Source organism: Physeter macrocephalus, chromosome 20 (genome assembly GCF_002837175.3).
Source record: "Physeter macrocephalus isolate SW-GA chromosome 20, ASM283717v5, whole genome shotgun sequence".
Classification (NCBI taxonomy): Eukaryota; Metazoa; Chordata; class Mammalia; order Artiodactyla; family Physeteridae; genus Physeter; species Physeter macrocephalus.
Window position 1 is genome coordinate 72,809,607 of NC_041233.1, and position 12,605 is coordinate 72,822,211.

The window sequence follows — 12,605 nt, forward strand, 5'->3', positions numbered from 1 at the left end:
CTAGTTCCCACGGAGACTTTCCAGTTGGTTCCCACCTCTGGGCCTTTGCTCCAGCTGTGCCCCCTGCCTGACCATCCCAGGCGGGCCCCTTTCTGACACCTCTGAGTCACGTGAGCCCCGTGGCGGCTCCGTGGGCCCCCCTCTACAGTGACACTTTCGCCCGCAGAGTCTGTGTCATTCTCTCATCTAATCCCGCTTCATCTCACTGACCCCACGGTTCTCACCACTGTCGGAAGTTACTACTGTTTACGTATTTATAGATTATTTCCATCTGACATGATCTTGTTTGCTTCCTGGTTTACTGTCGGGCCACCACCCCAACCTGAGGGCAGGGATGGCATCTGCCTTGGTCACTGCTGACCCGTGGAGTTCAGAACAATGCCGGACACACAGCCCTCCATCAGTGCATGTGACTGTCCTCCTACTCACTGAGCAACCTCAGGAGAGCCAGCCACCCCCATCTGGGGAATGCAACGACTCTGAGGGGTTGTAGAGGCAGGGGCGGGGGGGACCAGGGAAGGAGGACGCAGACGCTCTTGCCTCCTGAACCTTTGCCCCATTGACAGCGTCTACAAGCAGCGGTGGGGCAGGTGGGGCACTGTCACCCTGGGGACAGCAGATCCTCCAGAGACCCCTAGCAGGGGCCCCAGGGAATCCCCGGCCTCAGTGTGGAAGGAGCCCGACAGGCCCCGCCCCCTCCTCAGGCTCCTGGCTCTCCAGCCTCTGCTCAAACACCTGGAGGGACCTGCTTTCTGGCCCTAAGAAGTATTTACATTTTGATTAAGTCTGGTTTTAAACCACCAGGTAAGCTGGCCTGAGGCCGATACACCCCAGCCAGTCCCGCTGTAATAACACCGCACTGGGGGGCAGGTAAGAAATGTGGGCCCGAGGGAGGACTTGCCCCTGCTCCCAGGGGCCTCCTAACCCCACTCTCCGCCCTAAGCTGCCTGCCAGAGACAGGGAACCACTCCACCGGCTCTGTGAACAGAAGCGGTAAGCAGTCTGGGAAGCCCCGAAGTCCTGCCTGGGAAATAAACACGTGGGGCAAGGAGCAGGGGCACACTGACCAAGCTAGGCTGCGAGGAGAGTGGCCCTCGGGCTGCCCTGCCCCCAGCCAGGGCCTCCCTCCTGCCAGGTGGTGTCTCACCCAGGAAGCAGGAAGTGAGTCTATTCCTAAGTGGGGACTTGCACAAGTTACATTTTTATCCTGTTGGATGTACTCTGAGGCCTCCAGCAACAACCAGCCACTGTGAGACCTCAGGAGGCTGGAAGAGAGTCCAGTTATTTATTTACAACCTTCAAGTCTCCTTGAAAGTGTGATTCTGGAAGCAGCAAATGACACCCTAAAGGAATGTGGACTCCTGAATTCAAAATATCCACTGGGCCAGACATGCCACCACACCTACTCCCTGCCACCCCACCTGCAAAGGGAAAAGGTCTAGGCAACTAACGAATGCTTCAAAAAGGCGATTTCTTTCATTTCTGGCCCCTTTCATAGGAAATCAAGCTTCCTCGGCAGAAAGCAGGATTCTGCTTGTACCACCTGGAGCTGTAATGGCAAAAAGATTTTAAGCCTGTGAGCTCCAAACAGATGGAAGTGGCTGCCTGGAGTTCCAGGACTAAAGACAGGGTTCAGGCTCAATGGACAGGAGTGCAACAATTGATTAGCAATGTCTGCTACTGGCACGAGCAGGGGGAATAATGCTATACATGCTACATGTATGGCTTAGCTAAAAAGCAAAACCAGCAGTGGGAATTCAGAAAACCGGGGATTCAACTGGTTAGGAAACACGGTCAAAGTAACTCAAAAGGAGAGCCAGAAGCTTTCGAAGGACCATAGAGAGAGCCAGTGGTAATTTCTAGGGCAAAGGAACAAATCACTCCCTGAAAGATCACGTCACTTCCTCAGCAGCTGCCATGCAGATGGGATGTGTCCCAGAGCCGCCCCCATCTGAGCTTCAACCCACGGTCCACTCCCAGCTGCTGAGAGTCAATTCCAGTCTTCTCACGAGGCAGGAGGGTGTTTGACCTCTAGGTGCAGAAATAAATACCCAGAGTTATGAACAGGGTTTGCTGCTTCCGTGGGGAGGTGGGGGGGGGGTGTCTCCCTGATGACAGGCGTCCATTTAAAAACAAGGGGAAAGAGCAAGCTGGAGCACAGAATGTTCCATCACTAGGCTTCCCTCAGGCAGGGCTGTGCAGGAGTGGGGTTTACAGCGGGGGGGAAAAGCACAGGCCTATCTAGCACAGCACCGTGGGCATTTTTTCAGGACGAAGTCTGCACCTATGCCTGAATGTTTCTACCTCAACACGAGGCCAGAGGAAAAGGCTCCCAGCCTGACTGCCTGAGGAACCTTCCCAGGAGGGCCAAACCCCAATGGGGGTTGCTAGCTGGGTTCCCAGTTTGAGAATCACAGCTAAGGAACGGCTTATAGGCGAGTAAGCCCAGATAATTACAGGGCTGGGAAGAGGGTGAGTTCAAGGAGGCCACATCCCTCAGCCGGCCATCCAAGGGTGACTTCCAGGGAATGCGAGTTATTTCCCGGAGGAGCAAAGGAGAGAGTGAGTGTCCATTTCTACAGAACAAAAGAAGATGTGGGAAGGAACTTCTGTTGCAGCACAGAGGATTGACGTGAAACTGGAGGGGAAAGTTATGGAACACGTTACACTAACTGGGAGGTGGAGGTTCAGTGCAGTGCTGTGGGGTCTGGGGTGTGGGGATCCAGGGCAGAGCTCTCGGGGGACCCCTGGCCCACCTCTGCCGACCTGTGTGACCTCGCAGGCCGCCTCCCCTCCCTGACTCTGGGCTTCCTTCCCCATCAGGCGGGAGGAACGGTCCCCAACCCGCATACCTCGCGGGGCTGCCGTGACCGTCAAATGTGTGTGGGAGATAGTGGAAGACCGGGCGAGGGAGCCAACTGCGAGTGCCTGCAACCACGTGGCTGAACCTTGAACGCGGTGGTGAGTCAAAGAGGCCAGATGCCAAGAAGCAGGTAGCGTGTGATTCCGCGCATCCAGAGTTCGAAGGTGGGCAAAACCAGCCCCTGGTGTTAGCACCACCTTGGGGCAGGTGGACACTGGAGGGGGGGTCCCAGAGGGCTTCTGGGGCGTTGGCTCTGCAATGAGCGCACTTTGCAAAATCCTATCCAGCAGGACATTGATTGTTTCTGCCTTTCCTACCTGAACAGTACACCTCAAAAAAAGCTTACCCGCCCCCGCCAAAAATGTCTGGAAGTCTTTTGTAAACTTCTAGGTCACAGTATCGATATAAGGGAGAGTGCTCTAGAACACACATGCTATCTATCCCCTAGAAATGAAAGGCAGTTGAGACAATTTCCCAACATCTCGGTTCACCCTGTGACTGGGGGGAAACTGAGGGAAGCTTGTCCTCTTTCCAGGCCAGTGAGCTTCTAAATTGGGCCACTGTGTACGTGATCGTGGGGACAACTTGTGCCCCTGGCCAGCGGCACGCTGGCATCTTCCTCCAGACGGGATGGCCCCCACCCCTCCCTCTCCCCGTCCCCACGATATACAGAACCCTGTGGCTCATCCTTTGGAAGCTAACACTACTCTTCGAATAAATCAAACGTCAATTTTGCACCCTACAAAAGGGAATATTTATAGGCTCCTTCCTTGCAGGCTCCCTTCCTGTGCACCTCTCAATTTTTTTAAAAATTAATTAATTTATTTATTTATGGCTGCGTCGGGTCTTCGTTTCCGTGCGAGGGCTTTCTCTCGTTGCGGCAAAGCGGGGGCCACTCTTCATCGCGGTGCGCGGGCCTCTCACTATCGCGGCCTCTCTTGTTGCGGAGCACAGGCTCCAGAGGCGCAGGCTCAGTAGTTGTGGCTCACGGGCCCAGGTGCTCCGCGGCATGTGGGATCGTCCCGGACCAGGGCTCGAACCCGTGTCCCCTGCATTGGCAGGCGGATTCTCAACCACCGCGCCACCAGAGAAGCCCCCGCACCTCTCAATTTTAAAACACAGTTGCCAACTCCTAGAAACTTGTGGTGCAGTGGCACCCAGGCTCAGCGGGTGCCTGAGCATATTTTTCCACTCTTCAGCAGCATTTTTCTTTAGGGAGAACACTTGATGCTTAAAGAAAAATCTTAGCAACTGAGCTTCTGCAAAGCTCGGTACCAATGGACCTCACGTTGCATCATGAGGATAAAGGGCTGCTCCCCCTTAGAACGTCTGCTTGAACGGGGGACTCGGTGGCACACCGGAAAGGGCTCTGTCACTAGCCACCATGAAACTGGAAGCACCTTCAACCCACCCCTTCTCTTCTCCAATCCTCACTCATACATGAGAGCTTGGCTAGACCAGTGGCTTTCAAACTGTTTCACTAGGACCCTGCAGGGTGCCCTGGGGACCTCCTCAGGAACCATTAGAGTGGAGCGATTTCATCTGAACAGGTTTCTAAGACATCTAAACAAGTTTGGAAACTACAGAATTAGATGAGCTTAAGGCTTCTTAAAGGAGAACAGGATTCTGTCTATCATGGTATGAAAGATTCTCCCAAGATGGATATCTCTGTCAGAGATCTAATATTCATCTACTTAGCACATTGGTCAATAAACACCTACCATTCTGGGCACTGAAGACGAAAAAGGAGATGCGGCCTGCTCCCTGCACCCCAGGAGGCCCCAGCGTGGTAGGAGGTGGACAGGCCAGCCTTTAGAAGGTCAGGCTGGAGCCGTGGAATGTCCTAACCGCAGGAGGCATGGGGACTGGCACACACGAGTCTGCCAGGAGAATCAGGGAAGGCTCCACAAAGGGCGTGTTTGAGCAAAGACTGGACTTTGCCAGGAGCGGGGAGTGTGCCTGAGGGTAAACGGTGTTTCTGGCAGCAGGAACAGCATGTGCAAAGGCACAGTAACAGGAAAGCAAGGCTGAACAGGTCAAAGCTGGAAACAGTGTGTGGCTAAACCACGGCAGGGGCAGTGGGTATGGGATCCTGGAAGCACAACACAGAAGCTGATCTGACTGTTCTTGATAACAGGATCTGGGGACTTAGAGAGGGGAGTCTGGACAGGCTCCCATTTGTAGAGGCAAGAGAAGCATGTTTGGAGAGACCAAAAACCACAAGGCCCATTGGAAATGTGAAGTTTGCAGTGCCTGGGACGTCCAGACAGAGACAATGGTGTCAGAGAGAGATCTGGGCTGGACGTGGAGAGTGATGCAGTCAGGGCGGGGGACAAGGAACAGGGCGTTCAGAAGCGCAGGCCTGGAGGTGGCTCCTGTGCTCCCCAGGACCGCGAGCTGCGTAAGAAACCCCAGCTCTCTGCTCTTTCTGCTACATCCGATGCCTCTCACTAGGGTGTAAGCTCCCAGAAGCAGGACTCTGTCTGCCTTGTTTGGCACCTGGAATCGTACCTGGTACACAGGAGGAGCTCAGTAATCTTGATGAATGAGTAAGGGAACAAACGAGCAAACAGTACTGACCTCAGAGACCTGCACCGTGAGGACCGAACAAGATGTCACAGGTACAGTGCTAAGTGGAGCACATGCATGCAGTAAGTGCTCAATAAATGCTAGCTGGGATTCCAACTTGGGTCTGTGCCATGTTCTCCCACCACCATACAGGCATCTCTCCCAGAGCCAGGCGCCCTTTTCTCCCCGCGGGAAGGGTCAGGAGTAAGTACAAATGCATCTTCTCAAACCATGAAGCCCAGAGTCCCGTCCCCCCCCCACCCCGATTCTGCTGCTGCCCCGCCCTACAAAGTGAAGGGGAGGGTGAAGATACAGCTGCTTCCAGACCCCAGGGGATTAGCAGGTGATTGTCAAGCATCTGAAAAGACAGAGTGCTCTTGTCATTACTAAACCATAATAGACTCATCTCACCCCCTCCAACCGAAGGTGTCTATTTCAGGTTTAACATAACAATAGAGTATTGTTCCCACTCCCCGACTTGGGTACCACCCTGCAGGGACGGTTAAGTGAGTGAGGGATCGGGCAGCACCGGCACCATCCCCTCCTGGCACTGACCGCTGCCAGAGCTTCTAGGCACCACCCACTCCTCCCATCCACCGTATCACCAGGGGCAGGGAGGAGCCAGCACGGCAGAAGGAAGCCTGCCTTGTGCCTGGCACCGGGAAGGTCGACATAAACGGATCTGCTGTCACCCATCGTCAAGAGCCACTGGAGTGACAGCCTCGTGGGCGGTGCTCTGGGACGGTGAGGGGTGGACAGGAACAAAGCCGCTTGCCACTCGGAGCATTTTCTGGGTACCCTGCTGTTGCTCCACTGAAGGCAGGCCGGCACTGGAGCTTTACAACCACCCCATGGGAGAGCAGCATCTGTCAGCTAAATAGAGTACAGCAGCATGGCCAGAAGAAAGCGCACTGGACCACAAGTCAGCAGCCTGGCTTCAGGCTGGATGTACCTCTGTATGTCTCTCCGGGCCTCTGTTTTCTCATCTGTTAAACAGGAGATAAAAATACTTCCCCCGGGGCTTCCCTGGTGGTGCAGTGGTTGAGAGTCCGCCTGCCGATGCAGGGGACACGGGTTCGTGCCCCGGTCCGGGAGGATCCCACATGCCACGGAGCGTCTGGGCCCGTGAGCCACGGCCGCTGAGCCTGCGCGTCCGGAGCCTGTGCTCCGCGACGGGAGAGGCCACAACAGTGAGAGGCCCGCGTACCGCAAAAAAAATAAAAAATAAAAAGATAAAAAATACTTCCCCCGCCTTGGTTCACAAGATGGCTGTAAGAGTCAAAGGAGAGCGAAAGCAAGTCCCACACGCGGCCTCTTGACCTTAAACTATTATACAAGTGATACCTAATTTCTCTAGGGCTTCGTTTCTTTATCTATAAAATGAGACAGTTCTTGCTCATAGGCTGCGGAAGTATGACTTGGGCTGATGCGCCCAGGCACTTGGTTCAGGGCCTGACCCAGAGCTAGGGCTCAGTGTCACCAGGATTAAGTTATTAAAGGCACTTTGTAAAGTCAATATGACTGGAGAGCCCCACCCTGTCTCGGCTGGCAAAAGGCATCCTTACGTTTGTGTACAATTTCAAATGTCCTTATTCCCTGAGGGTAAGAACTAAGTTTGGGGCTTACTTACTTTTTTTAGAATTCTCTGCAAGACCCCCAAAATAGCCACCAGTCTAAGGCAGCAACCCAGAAACAATGAGCGGATGAACACCAAGCGAAGGCACCAGGCAACTGTGAAGGCTGACGAGGAGATCCGAGGAGGCAGTTCCTTCCTGGCTCTGGCAGGCAGCTCTACACCCATCAGCGCCCGCGCGGTCACGCCCGCCACGGCAGATGCTGCTGGGTCCTCCCATCCATCCACAACCCCAACAAATGACCCCAAGAGGAGCCTGGGCTCAGACGCCTGCTTCTCCAAGGATACCAGGCTGAACCCCCTACCTCGGCGTGTAGCTAAAAGGGCAGCACAGATTTCACCGAGTTTCCTGCTGATTTGTGTTACTCTGGAAACCCAAGGAACCCTCCTTTGCCGCTGATGCCAGCTTCCAGAAAGTGGAAGAGATTAAGCCACAAGAAACTTGAAGGTCAAAGAGGAAGACCCCCCCCCCAACAGGATCACCCCCAGCCCTCAATGCCCACCTGCCCACAGCCGGCTCTGGGGGCCTCCACCACGTTGTTTCCAATGCCTAAGACCTCCCCCCGCCCTAGATCCACCCCCCAACCTAATGTCTATCACCCCTCAAGGGCCAGCTCAAGGATCACTCCTCGGCAAAGCTTCTCCTACTACTCACCCCAGGACTGCCTCTCCTGTCCCTCTTGCTTTCTTTCCCCTGATCCTCCCCACTCTATCCTGGGTGCATTTACTGAATAAACAGGCTCCCATCTCTGACTTGTACTGCACTGGGCTTGCCGCTGGGAATACAGGGATGACAGCCCCCTCCTTAGGGGAACCCGCAGTCCAGAAGCCAAGACAGGCCAGGAAGCAGATGATTATGCCCAACACCAGGGGCTACAGGACCCAAGTGAACAGAAGGCTCTAGAAGCACAGAAGGGGGAAACCAAGCCCAAGGAATCTAGAAGGTCCTCCAGAGGAGGGATGTTTCATCATGCCCTGGAAGGACAAGTAGGTGCCCTCCAAGCAGAGGCGGGTTAGAGGGCATGCCAGGCAGAGAGGCTCCAGAGGGTCAGGGGTCCCTGGCAATGGCTGGATCATGGGGCCTAGGACAGGACGGGAGTCTGGGGAGAGAAGTTAGAGCCAGTCTGTGGGAGGAAAGCCATGATCAGACGCAAGTTTGAGAGTCTTCATGATGTTGGCGAGACCAGGAGGTATTTCAGGGGCTACTGCAAAAAAGTCCAGGCAAGAGAAGGAATGAGTCTCTGAACCAGGATAGTAGCGGTAGAGGTGACAGCAAAGGACGGAGGTGATGAGAAGGGCCACAGGTGGAAAGAAGCGGGGGACAGAGGCATCTTCCAGAAGCCGCTCAGCACTTGGGGGTTCTTATGCTTCAACCTCCCCTGCTAAATAAGCAAGTGCTCCTTTTGAGCAGCAGCCAGCTTTTCTACTTTTCTTGAGCACAGAGCACCCTCCCAATCGGTAAGTACTTGCTGAACCAAAAGTTTTAAATTCTAGAAGGATCCCTGAAATGTAGGTATTTGACATGCCTGACCCTGATCTGAACGGAACAAAGAGCACGGTTGTACAAACTGGAAACAAGAGAACCATATCCCAATCAGGCCAAAGACAGTTCAGCTGGAGCTTAATGAAACTGCCTCCAGGAAGTCCATCAACAAACCGCTGCTGGGTCATGGGGAGACTCGGGCACAGGGGGCATCTGGTACAAAGACCAAGACACAGGGAAGACACTCTCTTCCAGGCCTCCACTCATCACTATCCGGGAGGCTGTGTGACCATGGCCAAGTCACCAACCCTCTCTGGGCCTCAGATCCTACATCCACCAGATGAAAATTCAGAGGCTACAAATATGCCCACAGGCTGCTGCCATCCTTTACCCCCACAGTGGGAGAAAGCCACAAGCAGAGCAGGCCCCGCCTCCCATCCTACCCCACACTCTGCCCAGAATACCAGCTCCTCAAAGCAAAGACATATTAAAGGACTTCCTGCTGTGGAGGGAGATGCTTGTTTACATCCCTCAGTGGGTCCAGTCCTAGGTCTTCAGAAGGAGAGGAAAAGGTGCTCAGAAATCCTTGATCACAACAATGACCAAAATAGCTGCAGGCTCAGTTTTCAAAAACCTCTCCAAATCTTTGAGTAGGGGCCACATACACGTGGTTCTGGGCAGAAAATAGCTCCAAGTAGCCTCCACAGCACCAAAAACAAAAAAACACCTTACTCTCCCCATTCCTCAACCCCTTTTTTTTAAATTAAAAAACTCTTTTAAAATGACAGTTCTGAAAAGAAAATATGCTCCCTTACCATATTTTCTCATGCAGTTAAAAATACAAGTGTTGCAGGGGAAAACGTTTTGTTTGAGGTCGGAGGGGGGAAAAAAAAGGCATGTTTTTTGAAATCTTGGAAAATAAACAGACTCAGCCCTCATCTGCAGGCTCTCTGGGAATGTGACCTGAAGTGCTGCTGGGGGTCGGAGAGCTGTTTAAAGGAAAGTTCAAGGGCACGCCGGAGGCCAGGGATTAGTAGCTTGGACACTGTGTCCCCCTCTCCAGATGACCAGCCTGATAGCCAGTTGGGATATGAGTGTCCAGGAGACGAGACGCTGCGTGAGCGGGTGAGAAGGCAGGGAAACAGGGGCGAGGCGGGAGGGCCCTCATCTGACCGGGCCAGGCTGTGGGGATGCACCGCAGGCGGGCAACAGCAGTGACACCAGTGAGGGGTGGTAGAGCTGCTGTCTACTCAGGGGACAGGGCCACACCAGGTGCCCCCTCGGCCTGGCCCACCCACTCTCAGCAGTAGCTCAAGAAACCACAACAAAGCCAGCCCTGGGGAAGGCCAGGAAGCAGGGCTCGGAGGTGACTCACGCTTTCAATACGTACTTATTAAGCACCTACTATGTGCTTAGACCGAGCAACAGACACTGCGACTACCACCAGCAAGACAGCCGAGGCCCTTGTCTGCATGGAGCTTACACTCGGGTGCTCAGAGCCCCTCCACTCTCTCCTCCTCATTCCCCACCCTGACAAGCCCACATCAACAAGGATGGAGAGAGCCACGACCCTGCCCTCAAGGCTCACAAACTCCTGGGGGGGATCTGCAGGCAGTCAGGATGGGGAGCACAGACCCCGCACTCAGGGTGGCCAGCCAGAGAGATGTGCCCCCAAAGGAGCTGCACACCTCCCACGTCCCCAGCTCCGAGCTAACCCTGGGAGCGAGGGACACAGGCACAGGCTCCATTCCTACCTGTGAGGACCACCCAGCCCAGAAAGGCAGAACCGAAAGCCAAGGATTCCGATGCACCCGGGAGCAGCAGGGCTCCGAGCAGAGCTTTGGACTCAGACAAGGCTCAGTTTGGGTGTAAGGCTCACCGTTCACTTGGATGTAAGGCTCACCGTTCACGAGCTGTGTCTACCTGGAGAGTCCCTTTGCCTCTTTGAACCTGAGTCCTCTCTGGTGATGTGGACATGACAGTGCCAACCTCCCTCCCACTGACCAGCGTGCCACTGGCACCTGACCAAGCAGACCCATCCTCCTATCTGGGCTTTAATGGAGGTGTGAACAGCAGTGTGGGTGACAGCAGAGGTGGCCATGGATTTTGCCAGAGAAAGTCCAAAACATTTTAAAAGATGAAATGTCATCTGAGCTAAGCCTGAGATTAGAATACAATCTCTACAAGAAGAAAAAGTAGAGAAGGCATTCGAAGCCCAGAGGAAACAGGCATTTTTTTTCCTGGGGGCCTTCTGATGACATTTCTTTGTCCTGAAATGAAAGATTTGCAATGAATTATTAATAATAGATGGATGGATGTAACTCTTCCTTCCCTCCTCCCTTCCTTCCTTCCCTCCCTCCTGATCGTCAACATAAATTTACTGAGCATGTACTATGTGCCACATACTGTTTTAGGTACAAGGGACAGATTAGTGAGCTAGACAGACGTGACATCTGGACCTGACATTTGACCCTCACAACCACCCAGAGGTGGTTTGGCCAAGTTAAGAAGCTTGAATTACACAGAGCAGCTTTGAGCAGAAACAGATCAAAGGAAGCCCAATCAGCCTTCACCCCCGACTCCCCCCGCTCCCCACCTTTCCCACCGAAACCGCCACACGGGAATGGATGACCGTGTGCGTGGCGGGCTGAAATGAGCAGAGACAATAGACTTCCCGGACCCCCAAAACGCCTGTCAACCACTCCCCAGCTCCTCGTGTAAATAATCATTTAGACTCCAGAACAACCTTTTCCCTGCAAATTATAGCGAGTTGAAAAGCAGAGTCCACAGAGGCCCACAAACTCCTGAAAGAATTGATCTTGCCCTCGTGGCTTAAGGAAGGGTGAGGGGGCCACAGAGGCCCCAGGTGGGATTCCACACGGTCCACTGATTAGATGTTGCTGAAAAGCCAATCACTTGCTGCGGCAAGCATGTTAGGCCCAAACGCCCAATACACAAACACACTCTTTCTCCCAAGCGAAGGGGCAGATTTTACTTAAAAGGACTTAAAGCACTTCGGGAACTCGATTAATGAAAGAAAGTATTCGGTGAGCTCAAAATCGCCCTGATGAAATATTAAGAATTGTTGAAGTGGGCTGAAGGGCACAGGGGCCTCAGTATGCCATCCTCTCTATGTCTCAGTACACCTGAAATTTTCAAAATGAAAAGTTTTAAAAATTCAGATGAAACAACAACGCGATACCTAAAGGCTATAAGATAAATAAAAATAAAATATCCGCAGTAGGGTTAATAAAAATAATAACCTCTGGATTTCTGCAGTGCTTGGCTCTACAAACTGCTTCTGCAGGTACAGCATCTAACTTGAACCTGCAGGGAAAGTAGGGATTGTTAGACCCATTTTGCAGACGGGGAAGCTGAGACAGCCTTGCCTGAGGGCCTTCCACCAAGAAGCTGTAGGTGAGGAGAACCTGTTGCCTGGACTTCATCCCCGGCTCTGGCGCAGCCTTAGCGGCTCCCGACTCCTCCACTCCTGCCTCAGGGGATGTGGACTTTTTTTTTTCATTATTCTTTTTTTTTTTCTTTTTTTTTGGCCGCACCACTTGGCATGCGGGATCTTAGTTCCCTGACCAGGGAATGAACCCATGCCCCCTGCAGTGGAAGCACGGAGTCTTAACCACTGGACTGCCAGGGAAGTCCCACTGTTTTGTTTTTGTTTTTTTTTTTTAATTTTTTTTTAACATCTTTATTGGAGTATAATTGCTTTACAATGGTGTGTTAGTTTCGTTTCTGCTTTATAACAAAGTGAATCAGTTATACATATACACATGTTCCCATATCTCTTCCCTCTTGCATCTCCCTCCCTCCCACCCTCCCTATCCCGGTCACAAAGCACCGAGCTGATCTCCCTGTCCTATGCGGCTGCTTCCCACTAGCTATCTATTCTACGTTTGGTAGTGTATATATGTCCATGACACTCTCTCACCCCGTCACAGCCTACCCTTCCCCCTCCCCACATGCTCAAGTCCATTCTCTAGTAGGTCTGCGTCTCCATTCCCATCTTACCCTTAGGTTCTTCATGACCTTTTTTTTTTTTTTTT